This window comes from Sus scrofa, chromosome 7, assembly GCF_054392235.1.
Source record: "Sus scrofa isolate SSC_HxYL_T2T_F1_AM1 chromosome 7, Sscrofa_HxYL_maternal_Yorkshire_Landrace_v2.0, whole genome shotgun sequence".
Lineage (NCBI taxonomy): Eukaryota > Metazoa > Chordata > Mammalia > Artiodactyla > Suidae > Sus > Sus scrofa.
The window spans coordinates 22,765,864-22,784,100 of NC_139389.1; the positions used below are offsets into that span (position 1 = coordinate 22,765,864).

The 18,237-nt window shown below is 42.0% G+C and overlaps 6 non-coding genes across 6 annotated transcripts; 4 read left to right on the top strand and 2 right to left on the bottom strand.

The window, feature by feature from the left end:
* The first annotated feature begins 1,133 nt into the window (after positions 1-1,133).
* TRNAK-UUU (transfer RNA lysine (anticodon UUU)) lies at positions 1,134-1,206 on the top strand. The gene has a single exon. It is a non-coding gene; the product is annotated as a tRNA-Lys (tRNA).
* Positions 1,207-2,871: 1,665 nt separating this feature from the next.
* On the bottom strand, positions 2,872-2,944 carry TRNAM-CAU (transfer RNA methionine (anticodon CAU)). Its single transcript has one exon. It is a non-coding gene; the product is annotated as a tRNA-Met (tRNA).
* Positions 2,945-8,472: 5,528 nt separating this feature from the next.
* Positions 8,473-8,770, top strand: LOC146401327 (signal recognition particle RNA). The gene has a single exon (XR_014811554.1).
* A 507-nt stretch (positions 8,771-9,277) lies between these two features.
* TRNAF-GAA (transfer RNA phenylalanine (anticodon GAA)) lies at positions 9,278-9,350 on the bottom strand. The gene has a single exon. It is a non-coding gene; the product is annotated as a tRNA-Phe (tRNA).
* Positions 9,351-9,809: 459 nt separating this feature from the next.
* Positions 9,810-9,881, top strand: TRNAE-CUC (transfer RNA glutamic acid (anticodon CUC)). The gene has a single exon. It is a non-coding gene; the product is annotated as a tRNA-Glu (tRNA).
* A 5,090-nt stretch (positions 9,882-14,971) lies between these two features.
* Positions 14,972-15,053, top strand: TRNAL-AAG (transfer RNA leucine (anticodon AAG)). Its single transcript has one exon. It is a non-coding gene; the product is annotated as a tRNA-Leu (tRNA).
* The last annotated feature ends 3,184 nt before the right edge of the window (positions 15,054-18,237 follow it).

An 18,237-nucleotide genomic window follows, 5' to 3' on the forward strand; every position in this document is an offset into this window, starting at 1 on the left:
GAAATGCTGGAGCCACATTTTTGTCTAATTTTTTACTATGGAGACTTTGCTTCTCAGTTTAAACATCATGTCCTGGGGAAAGTCTTCTCTTACCCCCTGGAAGAGGTCACTGCCCCTTATAATGCACTGTCTTGGAGATATGGGGAGGGGGCGCTTATAGTGTACATATTTTTGTCATAATTTTTTGTCTCTATGCTCCCTTTATCCTGACTTAAGTCTTTTGACATTTTCCATTGTATCTGATTGCAGTGAAGTTGTGTAGATAATCTCAAATCCAATTTGAATAGTGGCATGAATAAGTATGTAATTAAAAATATACCACAGTGACAACCATTGTGTTCAACTCAAATTTTAGGAAGAAATTTCTGTTGTGGGATTTAAGGGAGGAAAGTGGATAAGAGATTGAGTGATTTACCTAAGGTGGCACAACAAAAACAAATATGATGTTCTAATTGATTTATTTTACAATAAAATTAATAATGATGATAACGCCCAACTTTCATTGCATGTCCCAAACACTATTCCAAGAGTTTACTTGTATTATCTTATTTAATTTGGAAACTCAGAACTATACTTGTTTGTTTCTCTACACATTTCAGTTACCTGTATTTTTCCTTAAGTGCATTTATCACAATGGCTATTTAAACATTTATGGTGCAATTTGTCGTTTAAAAGGCTGACTCCCCCTTCTAAAGGATAAACTCCAGGAAGGCAGAGGTAGTGGATTTCCACTGCTGTTAAACAGAAGCAAAGCTGAGCTCCTTGTTAAAAATAAACTCTTGAAACTTTGTTGAGGGTTTTTTTGTGCCAGGCATTCTTAAAGTTGGGCGGGGTGGGGGGGAGAACTAGAGCATAAATTTTGCAGACGAAGGACAAGACGGTCTCGGAGATGACGTCTCTAGTTATATACAATGTTTTAATACAATTTTTAGAAGTAATTGTTTAGATCACTCAAGTATGAGTGTTATTGTTTTCTCATGAACTGTGGAAATAGTCATAAACCATATTCAAAAGGGCAAGAATGGAGTGAGGAATTTCAAAAAAGAACATGAACAGAATCTTTTGAGACGTTGGAGTGTTGTCCATGTACTTTTCTTCATATTAGGACATACAAGAAACTATAGCTCCCAGGGGCCCGGATAGCTCAGTCGGTAGAGCATCAGACTTTTAATCTGAGGGTCCAGGGTTCAAGTCCCTGTTCGGGCGTAGCCCTTGGCTTTTATCATTTGGTTCTCCCTCCCTCTTTGTCGGGCAAGCATTATTCCACATGTTGTACGGAGAAAGATTTGTACAAGCGTTTCAGTGTCTGAAAAAAAATCAAATAGAGATAAAAAAATCTGCCCAAAGAAAAATACACTGTGATTCAATTCGAACGCTGTGTTTTCATCTCTTCCAAAGGGTGGCCAACACGCAGCTTGGCTTGGCTTTTCGGTGTTGAATGCACCAGATCATCATTGCTTGAATGCATATTCACTAATATTTTATTATTTCCATTACTCTGATTACAGATGCACAGAGCAATCTTCTAATGTTGTTTGCTTTCCACCTGGAGCTTATATTACCTAGGAATATGCTGATCTACCATTAATATGGCTATAATACCTGCACACTCTGACTGAAAGTGTCTGATGTTTGGTTATAGAGTTAGCTCTGCAAGCCTGAACAAAATCTGGGGGAATTAAAAAATAGTTTCCTACAGTAGAAATTGGCACAACATTGTAAGTCAACTATTCTTTAATAAAAAAAATAGTTTCTGATTCTACAAAGGAGAGGAACCAATTCAGACTAGTGATGGCTCCAACAAGAATCAAGTGTTCTCTAAGGAACTGCCTAAACAGCCAGACCATCCAGCTTTTTGGCCTCTCCTCAGTCCTTAACCGCAGGCGTTTCTTAAAATGTAGATTCAGGTTCCTGGAATCAGAGGCTGAGGGTACAGAAAACATTCCTTATTATATAACTTCTTCAGTCTGCACCAGAATGAACTGTTGAGAGAACTATCCTGAAGTACATACTGCCGAAGTCCAGATATTTCGCAGGAGCAACCTAAGTTCTGCCCTCTCTTTTTCTAGCAGACTGGGCAGGAGTAGCATGGCCTGGAGAATGAACTTCAGAAACTGTGTGTTCTGAGGGTATTATTTTGAAAATCCAAATTTGAGGTATTGATTGCCTGGAGTACCACAGTGATAGGGAATATAGCAAAACAAAAACATAAACAGTTATATTTACTATGCTAATTAATTCATTTACTTACTTGACAAGTGTTTATTTTTTGTCAGATACTGTGCTAGGCCACTGGAATACAAGAGTGGTTAAGGACCTTCTTACAAGGACACAAGCCACTGGATTTAAGGCCCTCCCCTATCCAATATGATCTCATCTTAATGTAACTAATTACATCTGCCAAGACTCTATTTCCAAATAAGACCCCATTGTGAAGTTCTGGATGGCTATATATTTCAGTGGAATGCTCTTAAGTGAATACAAATGGGAAACCAGTTAGGACCCGATTAGGTAGAGGGGCCAAGACAAGGAGATTGCATGTGTATATGAAGAGGAAACAATAAGACTTGCTGAGAAAATTGAATATCAGGTTTTCTTACATCTGTCCATTCATTTTTTCACCCAATATATTAGATTGCACCAATAGGATACTGTTCCAAGAAGGAATAAGTATTAGAGGAACTTGGACAAGAGGTTGTCCACCAGAAAGAGAAAAAGATAAGAGGTCATCATGCATAGATAAGTACCTATCTGCGTATTTCTTCATCTAATAGCCAGGAGGAAGAAAGCTCAGGCTTACTTACGTCTTTTGACAATTCGCCCGTGGCCAGCAGTTTAGGTGACAATTTGCCCCTAAGGGCAAAACTGAACTGCCCCCTCTGAGGTTCGAACTCAGGACCTTCAGATTATGAGACTGACGCGCTGCCTACTGCGCTAAGGAGGCAGATGGTGGCTGGCTCTCACCAAGTATTTTTAACACTGGATTTTACTTTACTTAAATTCCAGTCCTGTTTAGATTCCTTTCACTTTAAAATTTGAAAATGAAATGCTCTCTTGTAACGCCTTAAAAGTAGAACAGCTTCTACAATCTGAATCAGATGAGGAAAGTCACTGTTGATCCCACTGCCGTCACTCCCTTCGTTATGAACTGGACGACTCCCACCTCTCTCAAGAGAAGGAAAATTTCCTTAACTTCCTGCCCAGAAACCTGCGCTTAACCTACGCCGGCGTCGGTTCACGTTTTCTCTAGGGAAGAGGAAAAAGGCCCGCTTCCTCTCTCCCTATCCCTCTCTCCTTCCCTACCTGATTCTTCCCATCAATATTTTAAACACATTCAAGTGTTTATTATCTTAAACAGCAAAACACTTCCTTTGACTCGGCGGCTCGGTCTCCAGCTGTCGCTTTTTTTTTTTTTTTTTTTTTTAATCTCGTTTGCCCCATTGAAGGCAATTTTTCCATAAAGCCGTCTATCCTCATTTTAAGAAAATAACCCCCCTTTTCAACCTCAGCTTTTCAACCGACTACGATCTTCCCCACCATTGCGCCGTCCCAGGAAGTCCAAAGGGGTTCCTAGACCTATGAGACTTGATGATTTAAAGAATAATGTGTCCTGGGGGCAAACTCGTGGGAATCTGCTGCTATGTGAGAGCCGTAGTTACAGGAACTGGGAAGGGGTGAAAAGCTTGCTTTACCTACCGTCTCGGTTTGCCCGGGGAATATCTTGGGAAAGTCCCACATGAGAAAAGTCAGGGTTTTCGGGGTTCAGGGATGGGTGCGGACGGTTGGGGCAAGTACAAAAAATCTTATGACAGTTAACCTCCCTGACCCCCCCCCCCCCGCCCCGGGAGGGCTGAAATGAACATTGATTTGATTGTCAACTGGATGCCGCACATGTTATTCCACTTCCGTAGTTGCAGTCGCCGTTTTCCCCCAGGCCGCTAACGATGGCAACCCTAATTTTCGGTTCGAAAAAACGGACTGTCTGAGGTTGCATCCCTCTGAGTGTTGTGACTTAAGTATGCAAAATAAGTGTTTTGTAGTCGTGAACGTAGTTTGGCTCTGCCTGTAGATCAATTATTGTGCTTTTTATCGAAAGAGTGTTGGCTTAATTTTTAAGATTGCAAATATTATGACCATATTTTCTGAATCTAGATAATGAAAATGAGAACGAACGATTACTATGTGAATGCCAGCTTGACCCACACATCACTGAAAAAGTCTAAATGGCAGATAGAAAAACACATGTAATAGGATTAAGGAGGTAAGTAACCAGAACAGAGTACTGAGCCATACGTGGAACAGGATTTGGATTGGAGCCTGGCGGAGAAGGAGGTGTGAAAGTCCGCGGAGAGACTGATCTCTCAAGTCTGGGTTAAGACCGGTCAGAACTTTTGAAGCAGAGATCATCTCCAAACGAAACCAATTGCTCAGTCGAAAATAGCACTGGGTATTATACTTAGAAAAAAACCCACTCATTTATTGATTGCTGTATTTCCTGATTCAGAGGTGGCAACCCGAGGGCAAAGAGAAAGGGAAATTTCAGTACCATGTATTGGCCTCTTACAGTGTGGAGCTGATTCTGTTCCACGACCTTTCTCTCTACAATATAACAATTTCAAGTAATGTGTCAAATTTAGGCAACCAAAAAATGTTTTCCTTCGCTCCTAGGACTTTAATTTGAAACATGGTGTCTTTTGATTTGTATGTAGATTTAATGTAACCACCAGCTACATAGAAAAAACTGGTGTTGATACCTTGTTAAAGTAAAAACGAGTCCAAGCTCATCTATCTGCATATTTGGCAACAGTAGCAAATGTACATTGTGGCAAATTTCATTTAGCCTTACCAAAGAAAATGAAAAGGTCCTACCTGCTAAATGTCCCAAGCTCCTGGACCCCTCTACTCCTGTACACATAACACTACTTTAAAAGATTGTGGTTTACTTCCTCATGATGTTGAGGCTTTTGTCGTTTATTGAGGTTTATCGTCAGTTTTTTAGTTTCCTCAAAATGTGCAGAAGCACTTAATGCGATTTTTAATTTCATAGAAATGGAAGGAGATGGTCTATTTAGGCATATGCCTTCAAGGCAGCTGTCATTGCTAGCCATAGAAAATATGTTAAAACATGGGCCTGCTGTAAAATCATTATTTTCAAAGTGTGGGACAAGAAGAATGTCCTTCTCTCATTTGGAAATACTTTGAGGATGGGAATGGAGAAAAGTACAGTAAAACAGAAATTTATATGCGCTTTCTCCAATAGTGCATGACGTTATGTTATATAGATTGTGACAAAAACTCATAGTCTGAAAAAAATGATTCATGGGAGATGATATGACTGCTTCAAGTAATAATAATAATAATAATACCAGGAAGGGGCAGCCAAGTAGTCAAGTTAAATAGGACTTTCTCAATTTATTTTCTAAAATTGTAATTTATTTGGAATTCAAGTTTTATTTCACAAGTTTAAATTACTGCTGTGCTTTTTATTGAGATAAGGAGAACTGGAAAAGAATCAGGTTTGGGGGTTTGATAGGAAATCAAGAGATCTTTGAACATGTTAAGTTTGAGATGCCTCTTAGACATTCAGTGGAGATGTCAGTCATATAACAGGATATGCTCACTGGAGAGATGAAGTTGGAAGTTTAAGTCTGGGAATCATCAGGGTATAGATGGTATTTAAAGTCAGGTGATCAGGCAAGCTCATGTAAGGAGAGGATGTACATAGTGAATACATGAAGACTCAGGTCAGGATCCTGGAGAACTCCAAAGAGAGTTTGGAGAGAGAATGGAAAGAGGAGGAAATAAGTAGGAACTATGTTCAAGTAGAAAGAATACCAAGAGAGAAGGATGTTCCAAAATACAAGTGAAGAATGTATTTCCAAAGGAGAGAATATTTTGGGCCAAGTGTTACTGAGAAGCTGAGCAAACTGAAGACATAATTGACCACTGGATTTTGCAAGATGGAGGTTGCTGGGACTTGACAAGGAAGTTTCAGTGGAGCTGGAGGGGATAAAAGCTTGGTTTAGAGTGGGGTATGTGGAGGGGCACAGTTCAAGGTATGCTCTACCCATTCCACTATTCAGATTCAGGTTTGGAGAAAGTGGCGGTGTGTTTGATTTGACCAAGGGCTGGGAGTGGGGCAAAGGAGATGAAGGTTTGGCAAGCTAAAATGCCAAGCAATGCTGGCAATAAATCATGAAATCCAAGCTGTGGAAAGAAAAAAGTAAAAAGAGACCCTTTCTCCTCCTTTTTCTCCTCATCCTCCTGCCTCTATCTCTTCAGTTTCTGCAATCTCTAAATTCTGAGTCAATTCTCTTCAAGTCTGAGGAGATTCTCATTAAATCATCTGCATTGGTTCTGTGGCCTTCCTTTTATTTAGCTCCAAATCCAGTCTTGCTAACCTTGAGAACTTAAAAATATTTTAGCACACAATAGCATTTCTTCATCTGCATGAACAACCGTGTTAAGGCACCAGCCTCAAGGCCTGCACTCTCATTGTTTCCTCTCTCATGTTCAAGTCCCGTTTCTCTGTAAGAAAAGCAACATTTTGGAGAAGACCTCTGATCACAGGCAAAAGGCATCACATTTGCATCCTTTTTAATCCCCTCCTTTGTTTTACTTTTCACATTCTACCAGCTTCCAAGTCCTGTGAATTTTACATCCTTGGTACTTCCTGAATCTGTCTCCTTTATTGCACACAGATCACTGCCATTGCTTTACCTCTCCTTTTCTCCTCCTCTTCCTTCCATGTTTTTCCCTGGCTATTGCAACAGCCTCCAATCCAGTGTCTAAACTTGCTGTCTCCCATTGTTTGTCTATAGAGGGCTGTCATTCACCAGTGCCCTATAGAGAAGAGGAATAGGGGCTGAGATCTGACCTGAGCTTTGAGAGCCAAGCCACCATGAGTCCTTGGATAGAGGTGGCATTTTCTTTCTTTTCTTTTTTCTTCCTTCCTTCCTTCCTTCCTTCCTTCCTTCCTTCCTTCCTTCCTTCCTTCTTTCTTTCTTTCTTTCTTTCTTTCTTTCTTTCTTTCTTTCTTTTCTTTCTTTCTTTCTTGTATACTTTATCAGCCCTGAGGGTTGCCTTTTTTTGTAATTCATCCACCAAAGTGAGTCATTACTATACAAATTGCATGAAGGCACTCTGTGTGCTAGCTGTTGTCCCACTTCTACAGTACAGACAGGACAAGCTTGTGAAAATACCAGTCACACTGACCTTTATGTTCAGGAGGGCATTTCTTTGTCTTCCCAAAGCCTTTGAGGTAAAGTTCAATTTTGGTAACATGGAAGAGACAGCTCACAAAGTGTTCTCATTGTCTGCTAATATGTAACAAGGAATCCCAAAACATGATGGGTTGTGGTATACAGAATAATGGCCATTCTAAAGGTATTCTCTAATCCCTGGAACCTATGACTGTCACCTTACATGGTAAAAGGGAGTTACAGTTGTGATTAAGATTAAGGACCATGAGATGGGGATATGACCCTAATCACAAGCCCTTAAATGTGGCAGGGGACGTGGAAGAGAGATGCGTGTGAGGACTCCACCCACCACCGATGGCTTTGGGGAGCCAAGGAATGTAGCAGGCTTTAGAAGCAGGGAGTGGCCATTAACTTATAGCCAGCAGAAAAGAGACAGCTCTGTCCTTTAACTGCAAAGAAACAAACTCTGTAAGCAATGCAAAGGAGGAAACGGATTCTACCCTAGAGCCTCCAGAAAGGAACTCAGGCTGCCAATACCTTGCCTTCAGCGTGATGAGACCGTACCCATCACTTCTGACTACAAAGGTCTAAGAGAATAAATTTGTGTCATTTAAAGCCAGTAAGTTTGCTATGATAGCCACAGAAAACCATTTTATTATCTCTCTTGATTCTGTGGGTTGACAGGTCTCATCTGGGCAATTTTGCTCCACGTGGTATCAACACGAACTCCAGCCCCCTAGGGCCTGACTGGGCTGAGATGTCCAAGACGGCTCACTCACGTGGCTGGTGTTGGCAGTTGGTGTCGGTGATCTGCTAGGAGCTCCACTGAGGCTGTTGCCCAGAGGGCCTGGGTGTGATCTTTCCATGTGATTTGGACTTCTCCGAGTGTACTGGCTGGGTTCTGAGAGGTTCAGATTCAGATTGAGAATTTCAAGAAATCAAGTCAGAAGCTGCATTTTAGCGAGATCCCCGGCTGGGTTTTGTATGTTCATTGAAGTTTGCGAAGACCTCAACGCTCAACGCAGTCCTTGACCTTTGATAAGTTTACGACACTCTGGCAAAGATTCTGAGGACAACATGATAAGGGAATCTTATTCATAACTCTGCCAGAGCTTTCTGCGCCTCATCGTCTCTGTTCCATCAGCCTCTTCTAGCAATGTAGCTGGTGGCGGGAGGGGCAGAGCGAAGAAGTCTCCGCTGGGGTGGTGCCGCGTAGCACCGTAGAGCCGGCGGCAGCAGCCTCCTGGCCCGCGGCGCCGCAGCTCCTCGCGCCGGGCACGGTGGCGCGCGCCTGTAATCCCAGTTTCTCGGGAGGCTGAGGCCGGTGGATCGTGGATTCCCGGGGGTTCGGGACTGCAGCTCTGCGTAGAGCGGGCGTCCGCACTGGGCCTGGCATCAACATGGGGCTCCCGGGGGAGCCCGGGGGGACCAGGTTGTCTAAGGAGGGGGGGACCCGGCCCAGGCCGGACACGGAGCAGGTCAAACTCCCCGTGCTGGGCGGCGGTGGGACCGCGCCTGCGAGCAGTGTCTGTAGTTCCGCCCGGACATCCGACGAGACCCGGTCTCTTTTTTGTTAATATTAATTTCCCTAAGGAGTCTCTAAAAAATTGTTTTTCTCTAGCATTTTTTTGCCCCCAGCAGACCACCTGACTTCATGGGAAGGGGGGGAGGAGGGGGGGGACGGGTATACGCACTATTGTTAAAAGATAAACGGAGGCATATAAAACTTTTTAAGATTTTATTTGCGCAAAAAATCGATTCCAACTGAGCCAGAACCAAGAAAGAAGATACGTTCTAAATATTACAAAGAAGAAGGAAAAGTGGTTTTTCTTCACCTTTGGATCTATCTCTTTCGTTTAAAGTGATACTCATACTTCGGCTCCTCCGACTGGAAGAATCGTTTTATTGAATAATCCTCTTGTGTCTTCCTTTACGAATCTGAGAAAAAGGTTGCCCATTTTTTCGGTCCATCATTTCGGTTGCGCGTATTTTCATGTTTAATACCTTAAAGTCTCGTCAAAGGATAAGGGGAAAAAAAAAAAAAAAAAAAAAAAAAAAAAAAAGCTGAGAGGTTTTGCCGAAACCCGGGATCGAACCAGGGACCTTTAGATCTTCAGTCTAACGCTCTCCCAACTGAGCTATTTCGGCTCCGCCCTCAAGGTCTCAAAATAATGGGTAATGGCGTCAATATTTGTCTTTTCGTGCTCTAAACGTTATTTGTTTGATAAATACCATAAGCACTTTGAAGAAACCAAAATAAATCTAAAAACGGTTTGCATCTTCGAATGGCTCACCAATTTATGAGGAAAAATATAAGAAGACAATTACAAATGAATATCATGAGAACTGCCGTAAGGATTTATTTATTCCTGAATAAATCCACACATTTGAAGCAGGGAAAGATTCTTTGCAGCTATGTGTCCCCGATTACTCCTTTGGCGTAACTACATCTCCTCCTCAGACTTTATGGTTTGGTGCGCAACAGGATGTCTTTGTAGAAACGAATGTCATCTTGCATTATGTCATTGAATACTCAGAACTGAATTCTGCATCTGTATGTATGGTACATTAGTCTCACAAGTTTTTTCGGAAAACTCTCAAGTACCTTCCCTGGTGGTCTAGTGGTTAGGATTCGGCGCTCTCACCGCCGCGGCCCGGGTTCGATTCCCGGTCAGGGAAATGCGGTTTTTCTTCCTCACTGTGTTTTTAGAGACCAAAGATGAAATTGCATACAAATTAATTTTTACTTTTCATGAGGCCTTTTCTGCCTAGAACCTCTGTCTAGAAACACTTTTGATATTCCATGCGCAAAATGACTAAAAATATAAATTTTAATGATTTATAAAATTTTGTCAATGATCATGTTACCTGGCAGTGACCGAAATCTAACCACTCTCCTGAATGCTTCAGAATTTTAATTCTTTCCATTGGATGATCCAGTGAGAGGGAAATTTTGGAGGCAACTGATTAGCCTTAGGAGTTGGTTGAGATTTGCATAACACGTTGCAGGCAGTAACGAATGAAGGCGAGGAGGAAGATATTGGAAAGATATTTCCCAGAGGTTTGTCTTAGCTGGTTGTAAGCGAGTTTCTGCTTCCCGGAGAGCGGCTGGAATTTTGAAATTCACTCTCTCCGACGGATTTTCCAGTTTCAGTGCTCCAGCTGAGAGAAGGGGGATCGCTCAAGAAATACTGATGACAGTAACTGAATCTTGGATCAAGGCGGTCTCCGGACTGACTGAGCTCCGCAGCGCCTCCACCTGTCTTCTGCTATGAATTTACAATTTGTCTGGGGTTTCTCAAGAAAGGAAATACGGAAGGCCACATCATTATAGGGAAACTGCTGTTTAAAACCTAAAAAACAGGCCAGCAATGTATTCGACATCTCTGAATGCTCACCTGAGAAATTTACTGATAGCTACTTGAGAAAAAGCAGGTTCTGTTATTCTCCTGACTTTTGACAAGGTTTGATGCTTTCGTGCTAATTGGATCCCGTCTGACAGTACTGGGGCACCACTCTTTGTTACTTGGTTTGTCTAAACGGCAGCCACAGATGTATTGCTTATTATTTCCTTTTCATTTCCTATACAAATTCGATGCACATAAAACTATCCACAAGCTTCTGAACAAAGATCGAGATGTCCCTGGTCTTACTCTACCAACAGGTGCAGACATGTATTTATGATCATGTTAAATGAAATAGTACTACTCTTTTTCTAATTAATTTCACATTCCCTGATCTCCCCCCAAGCCCCGTGTATAAATTAACAAATCCCAACATCTCTTGGAGCTGGGACACTCCTTTCTAGTCTTGCCAGTACTCACCTCGAGTTAATACACTTTGACACCTATGTAAGATCAATTTGTCTAAGAAATTTTGTTTTGACATAACACATAACAGTATAGTTTGTTACATTTCTATAAATATGGAAACTGTTCTGTGTCTTTCTGCTTGATAAGTCACAGAAAATCAACCCTCTAGGCCTGATGGCAATCACTTCCTGATCATCATCCTTTTGATGATGCTATATTTTGTTTCCTTTATATGCAATGACAATCCTTTGCTTCACATCTCTTTATATCTCTGTTTTTAGGGAGGAGTCTAGGTAGGATCCCTGAATGTGTTCAACGTGCTTTTTTTTTTTTTTAATTTAAACTTTCCACACAAAGCTAATCAGATAAAGGACTTTTCTTTGAAAGCTATATGACTTCTTTTTTCTTCTATTATGAACTATTACCCATTCTCAATGGAGAAAAAATTCCCTAATTTGTATTTTAGCACAGTAGATTCTTTTCATTCATGAGATTGCTACCCAACTCAGAGAAAAAAAGACAAAACCATAACAAAACCAAAATGCACATAAGGACAAGAGGAAGGAGGAAAACATGAATGGATGTTAAAAAAAAAAAGTTGGACAACAGCTGGGGGGGTCAATACATCAACCTGTGAATATTAAAGGCCAAAGTAGGTTTGCACTACACTAGTCCCTGTGGAAGACAAAAAATGAGCAAGACATAAAAATCTTACCTCTTAACATCCCTAAGCCCTAATTTTCTCATCTATAAAGGGGGAATAAAAATTCCACATAGTTGCTATGAGGAGTAAAGTACTCAGCTATACTATTATTCTAATCATACGGTTTTATTGTTATTATTTTTGTTACACTTGTAGTACTTAGGATGCATAGAGGAAACATATTGTGAGCAAGTTTTCCATTGGGCAGAAAGAGTAATCTGCTCAAAAAAAAAAAAAAAAAGTACTAAAATAAGGTGTGGAAAAGCACAGTGGGGTGTGTCTCTGTGAGTGTGTGTGTGTGTGTGTTTGATTCGGAGGCAGAGTGGAGAACTGACCTAAGTGGGCTTTGAGGAGTGAGCAAGGTTTCTGCGAGTGAACGAGATAGATTCCAGAACAAGGGATCAGGAGAAGCAAAGTAGGGAACATGAAAGCTCCTGGGTCGTTCAGGACTTTGAATTCCGAACTCGAATCTTGGAAAATCTGCTACTGATGGGATAGTATACGTTTTCAATGTTAAATTTTCTGGCCATACACAGTAAAGCTAGAACTCCAATTCCGTGTGTATTTCGACGGCAACTGCTGACAAAACCCACCTCCTAAAGGTACACAGTTGCTTCCCAGAGATTTTCTTAAGTTTGTCGGCTCTGGGGAACTAATTTTTGATGCTTTACGACCAGTTGGTCCCTAAAGGGAGGATCATGAGAGTTCTCTGTTCGACTTTCAGGAACCTGTGAGGCTGGTTCCAAATCCTTCTGACGCCCAGCCTTCCCAGCAGTTGGACTGAAGTTGTGGGGCCCTCTAGACTGAAACGGAATCAGCTAGAAAGTCAGTCCGCGTCTTTCCGAGAGAGAACAAGCACCCGGAGGGGATAGTTGGTTAGAGGGTACTAGTAAGTGCCTCTCCAGGGACAGGAAGAGGGGTGTATTTGTGTACCCTTTAAATTCCTTGTTCTGTGCGGCGTAGGCCCTTAGTCCTGGCAGGGACTGGCTCCTGAGGGATATGCTTGGGCTCATACTATTTCTCGGATGTTAGGATCATAGATACAGAAACGGTCAGTAGCGGCAGCGCCCAGGGACCTCCCCCATCACCTGGACTGGCCCGTGGGGATTGGGAGAAGCCCTCCGTCCCTTTTGGTTCTATTTCGTCTCTTTCTCCTTTCTTCCACTTCTCAGCCCTGGCTCCTTAAGGAATCTCGGTCTTCCTTCCGGTAAGGGGACTGTCAGGGGAAACGGGTTGCTGGTTCAGTCCCGACACCGGGCCCCCCTCCACTCAAACTTTCTCTTTTTAGACTTCTCACCAGTCTCCTCTCACTCCAACCCGCCTCTCCGTCTCATTCCTTTGTAAATTCCTCTAAGCGGGCCTTTCCAGATTTCTGCTGTTAGCTCCCCCAACTCAGTGTGAACCCAGCTCTTCTTCAGTCACAACTCTGAGTTCAATTATTTGATGAATGTTTGCCTTCCCTGGTGGTTCTGAGGGTGAGGAAGGCAATTGTCAAGTGTTTCTTCTGAACACCCGGTGCACTGTTTAGGGCCCATGTACCTGCTAGGCACTTGGTCAATACCTGAAAGAATGAATGAACTCCTGAGGCCCACTACTTGATATAATCCCTTTATCTCAATTTATTTCTTCATTTTTCTGTTTTCCCTCTCTTAGTTTACCATGTAGGAATGTGAGCCCCAGAAAGAAAAAAATTTGTCTCTGTATTGATGCCTTTGATGGATCAATATCATGCTGACGAAGCATTGACCCAGTTAGCACCTAGCAGAAGGGTACCATTGCTCTGTGTCCCTGAGGGTTAAAGCTGTCACAGTGGTCAGTCTCCAACAAGCTCTGGCCATCTTGCTCTCAGAGATCCAGACCTGGTGGGAGTACTTAGTCCTTGTAGTGGAGAGGACACTGCTGCTATAGTGAAGGACTGAGAGAGAGAACCAGGGAGAGAGCTGAGAATGACACAACAGGTGAGAAAAGAAGCTCCTAGCTACCTGGGATATATGGAAGAACTGGGAAAAGTGAGGCTTTCGCAAGGGCAGGGGGTGACTAGTTTGATTCTGCTCTCTTGAGACTCCTATTTGTGCATTGATTTTTCTAATGTAATTTCCTTAGGAAATAACATCTGATAATCGCTGAAGTATTGCAACTAAGAATGATAAGATACTACTGAGTCATTTTGTTTGTTTTTTACTTTTTAAGAATAAGGCCATTGAGGACAAAGCAGAAGACTTTCCTAGATGCTGACCTTGAAGACTGGAGAAATGTGGCCACAAGCCAAGGAATGCCAGCAGCCACCTGAAGCTGAGAGTCAAGGAACTGGATTTTCCCCTAGAGTCTCCAGAGGGATCTTGGCCCTGAGGCTACTTTGACTTGAGAGGTGATACAGATTGGACATCTGGCTTCTAGAATTGTGAGAATAAATTTCTGTTGTTTTTAGTCACACAGTTTGTGGTAATTTGTTACAGTAAGCAGAGGAAATGAACACCCAGGCACTATGCAAATAAATTCCTTGTGAGCAACCGAGGTATAGAAATTTGTAAGAAAGCCTCGTTTTCATTGTAATAGCGGATACAAACATTATCAGCATTGAATTTCTTGGAGATGAATGGCACAATAAACTCCACCTTTAGCTAGCTTTCTTTACTGAGACCTTATTTCTGACAAAGTGTTCTCGTTTGGCTTGTCTAAGGCAAAACTTTGGCGTCAGGGACACCCACGCGCTACCGCCTGCACTAAGAACAGGAATGCAGACAGCAACTTTTAATCAATGCATCGCATTATATTGTGATAGCAATTATATTTTTTAGTGTTTCGCATCTTGGCGTTTCAAAATGATCCGCCCAAAGCCTTTGGTTCTTGGGGCCATTTCTGCAGAGACTGCAGTTCCCCTGAGGAATGTACTGTCTGCTCCTTTGTCCCGTTGCTTTTCTTTCTTAGCATCCCTTCAGCCAAAACCTCTCCCTGGGCTCACTCCGCTGTGCCGCGGCTCCCGCGGCAGTCACCGTCCTCGTTGGCCTTGAAATCCACCCGGCTCCCGCGCCCCTCAGATCCGCTGGTTTCCTTCCTCTCTACTCAGAGCTGTGGGGAAGCAGGGTGTCAGGGGTCAGGCTGGGTGGTGGGTGAACACCAGACGGAAGTTCTTTGGTTGTATTAATGAGAAACACGGAAAAAAAAGGGGGGGGGGGATTCTAGGTAGGAAACACGAGTCAGAAGGGAGATTTTCGCTCTTAAGGAAGATTGCAAAGGCGTGCTGTCCCGGAAGTGGTAGCGTGGCCGAGCGGTCTAAGGCGCTGGATTAAGGCTCCAGTCTCTTCGGGGGCGTGGGTTCGAATCCCACCGCTGCCAAAACACTTATTTTTCTCCCCCCAATTTCTTATATTGGGCTTTTTCAGGCCCAACGTGAAGAGCCTACAGTCATTCCCTATCTTCTCTTTTCACTCCTGTTTGCCCAGAGGCCACAGGTAATTGCCCTAGAACAATGCTCGACCGGAAATAAACTCAATCTACTCGAGCAGCGCGCATATTCCAGGCACAATTCTAGGCCCTGTGGATGCAGCACTGAGTAATACAAACAGTGGTTTTATGCACACAGTCCTTATCACAAAGGAATGGATGTCAGACTCCTGGCAAGACCTTTGTAATTCAGTACAGGTCTTGCCCGTGCCTTCGAAGAAATAATTTATGTTCATAGTAGTCACGGTTCTTTCTCCAGCCTCCTTGCAGGCTGGAACATAGTGAGGTTGTGTTTGGAACCCTAGCTATTCAGATCTGAGAAGAGTCTTGCTGTAAAGCGCTAGCGCCTCGTCTCCCAACTGCTGGACACATCCCACCAGCGCCAGATGCCCTGGCCGCTGTGGGCGCTTTCAAGTTCAGCTGCACCCCATACCTCAGTGGCCTGGGGTGGGGACTTTCTGCTCTGAGCAGAGATCTTTGTGTCTCTTTCTCATTCTCTAGGCGGTAGTTCAGAAGTTGTTTCTGCCCGGAAGCCTTCCCCCTCTCCCTCCTACCCAGAGGGGATACTGAGGGGAGGAACACGGGGGTACCCGCCCTCAGGAAATTCAAAGCGTAGTGAGGTTCATGAAATAGACAAGTTAGTTCCGCACGTGTAGACTTTGAATAAAGTTCCAGACTTAAAGAGAATAAAGCCAAAACTTGGAATGCCAACTTTCTTATCTTTGTCATCCTGGTGGTTATCCCACAGTATGTGGTCTAAATTCCTTAATCACTGAGATCGAACAGTTTTTCTGTTTGGTCATCACTGTTTTTTTAATTTTCTGTGAAATACTTCTTCATATTTTTTGCCTATTTTTGGGTTGTCTTTTATCGACTAAAACAAGTTTTTATATTATGTTGAAACATTTTAAAGTGCCACCATTTAGCCTATCCATGGGATTTAACCTAAAATATTTAGATCATAATCTTCCAAGTATATGTGTTCCAAGTGACTTTTTTTTCAATTCATGAGAAAGTTGTATTTTCACTTTCCTTATGGCGATTTTGATGAAAGAATTCCTCACTTTAATCTAGCTGAATTTATAAGAAAATTTTCCTCAAAATTAACTTTTTGGTGTCTTGCTTGAGAAATCTTTTCTTGACCCGAGGGCATACAAATATTTTCCGAAACTTACTTGTAAAAGGACAAAATTTTACTTTTCATAGTTTTGGTTATTTTTTGGCTAGGAATTATATTGTATTTCAATATAAAGTTTAGAATTAATTTGTCTATTTCCACAAAAAAGCACTCTTGGGATTTTTAATTTAGGTTGCAGTGAATGTATAGATCGATTTTGGGGAGAGCTAACATCTTTATAACACTGAGTCTTTCAATTCATTAAGAAGTATAGTCTTAGACAAGAATAGCCAAGTCAATCTTGAAGAATAATAACAAAGCAGTAGGATTTACTCTACCAGATGTTAAGATACTTTATTTTTTAATTTAATTTAACATAATTTTTTTTGAGATCTCAAGCAAGATTTATTGACCAGCAGAGTCAATAAACAAATTTATTGACCAGCAGCCAGGAGCACTGAGCAAGAGGAACTCAGAGCCCCTTTTCAAAGTCTTTAAAGCTATAGTAATTACACAGTTTGGCACTGGTGCAGGGCTACACAAGAGACCAATGGAACAGAAGGAAAGACGAAGACATCTAGACTCCATCCTCACCAACCCATCTTCAATATGGTCATTGTCTTCCTACTGCTATGCTCTTGATATCAACTTAAAAACTGTCAGTTGACTCAAGTCCCACAGTAAGAAACCCCAAATTACCAACTTGAGTTCCAGGAATTTTTTGACATTTCCTGAACATTTAAAATAAACATTGGGGGAGTTCCCGTCATGGCGCAGTGGTTAATGAATCCAACTAGGAACCATGAGGTTGAGGGTCTGATCCCTGGCCTTGCCCGGTGGGTTAAGGATCTGGCATTGCCGTGAGCTGTGGTGTAGGTTGCAGATGAGGCTTGGATCCTGCATTGCTGTAGCTCTGGCGTAGGCTGGCAGCTATAGCTTCGATTCGACCCCTAGCCTGGAAACCTCCATGTGCCTCAGGAGCGACCCAAGAAAAAATAGGGCAAAAAGACAAAAAAAAAAAAAAAGAAAGAAAGAAAAAAGGGAAAATGCACTGAAGAAATTTCAGGTATTTTACCTGGTGGGAAAAGAAGATTTTGTCTTGAAATTTTTGAAGGACACTTTAAGATCAATGGGTTAATCTCGCTCTGCAATTACACCAGGGCACAGAAGTGCAATCCATGGGTAGAAGCTTTGGAAAAACATTTCTATACATTTGTGGTTTTAATCCTGAAATCTTTTTATCTTACCATCCTTTTAAAAATTGAATGAAATGGGCATTCTCTTCTTCTTTTGTGCAGGTAAAGTGAAAACAATTTCATGGTATCAATGTTCATGGTGAAATCTTTCTGTCTTTGCATTTAGAATGTAATCAGTCTTTAAAAATGAGTTTTACTTGGTGATTATTCTAGGTAAATTAAAACTAAATCAATGACTCTTATTCTGATAACTCTTCAGAATTAGAACTACAAGAATCTTAGGGTTTCAAGAAACACTATTTTTTTTTTTTTTTTTTTTTGTGCCACACCTGCTGCACGTGGAAGTTTATAGGCTGGGGATCATACCCACATACCCACACCAGGTCACTGCAGGGACAATGCTGTACCCTTAACCCACTGAGCCACATGGGAATTCGAAGAAACACTAACTTGTTTGATCATTTACCTATGCATCTGACCTTTTAATTCCTTCCACATTATGCCTGCCTACGAAACTTATAACTATGCTAGAGTCTATTTCACCTTAGGATCCCTTTTACATGTACTGACTTTTTCTGCATATAAAATATCTGAAACTTCTTCAGTGTTTTTTTCCCATAGCGTCCATCATAAATTTTCAGGAAATATCAAAAGAGTCCTAAAGTTCAAGCTAGTAATTTGGAGTCTCTTACCGCAGGATTGAGAGTCAATGGGGGAGTTTTAAAAGCAGCAGTAGGAGTTGTCCGCAGGCACAGTGGGTTAA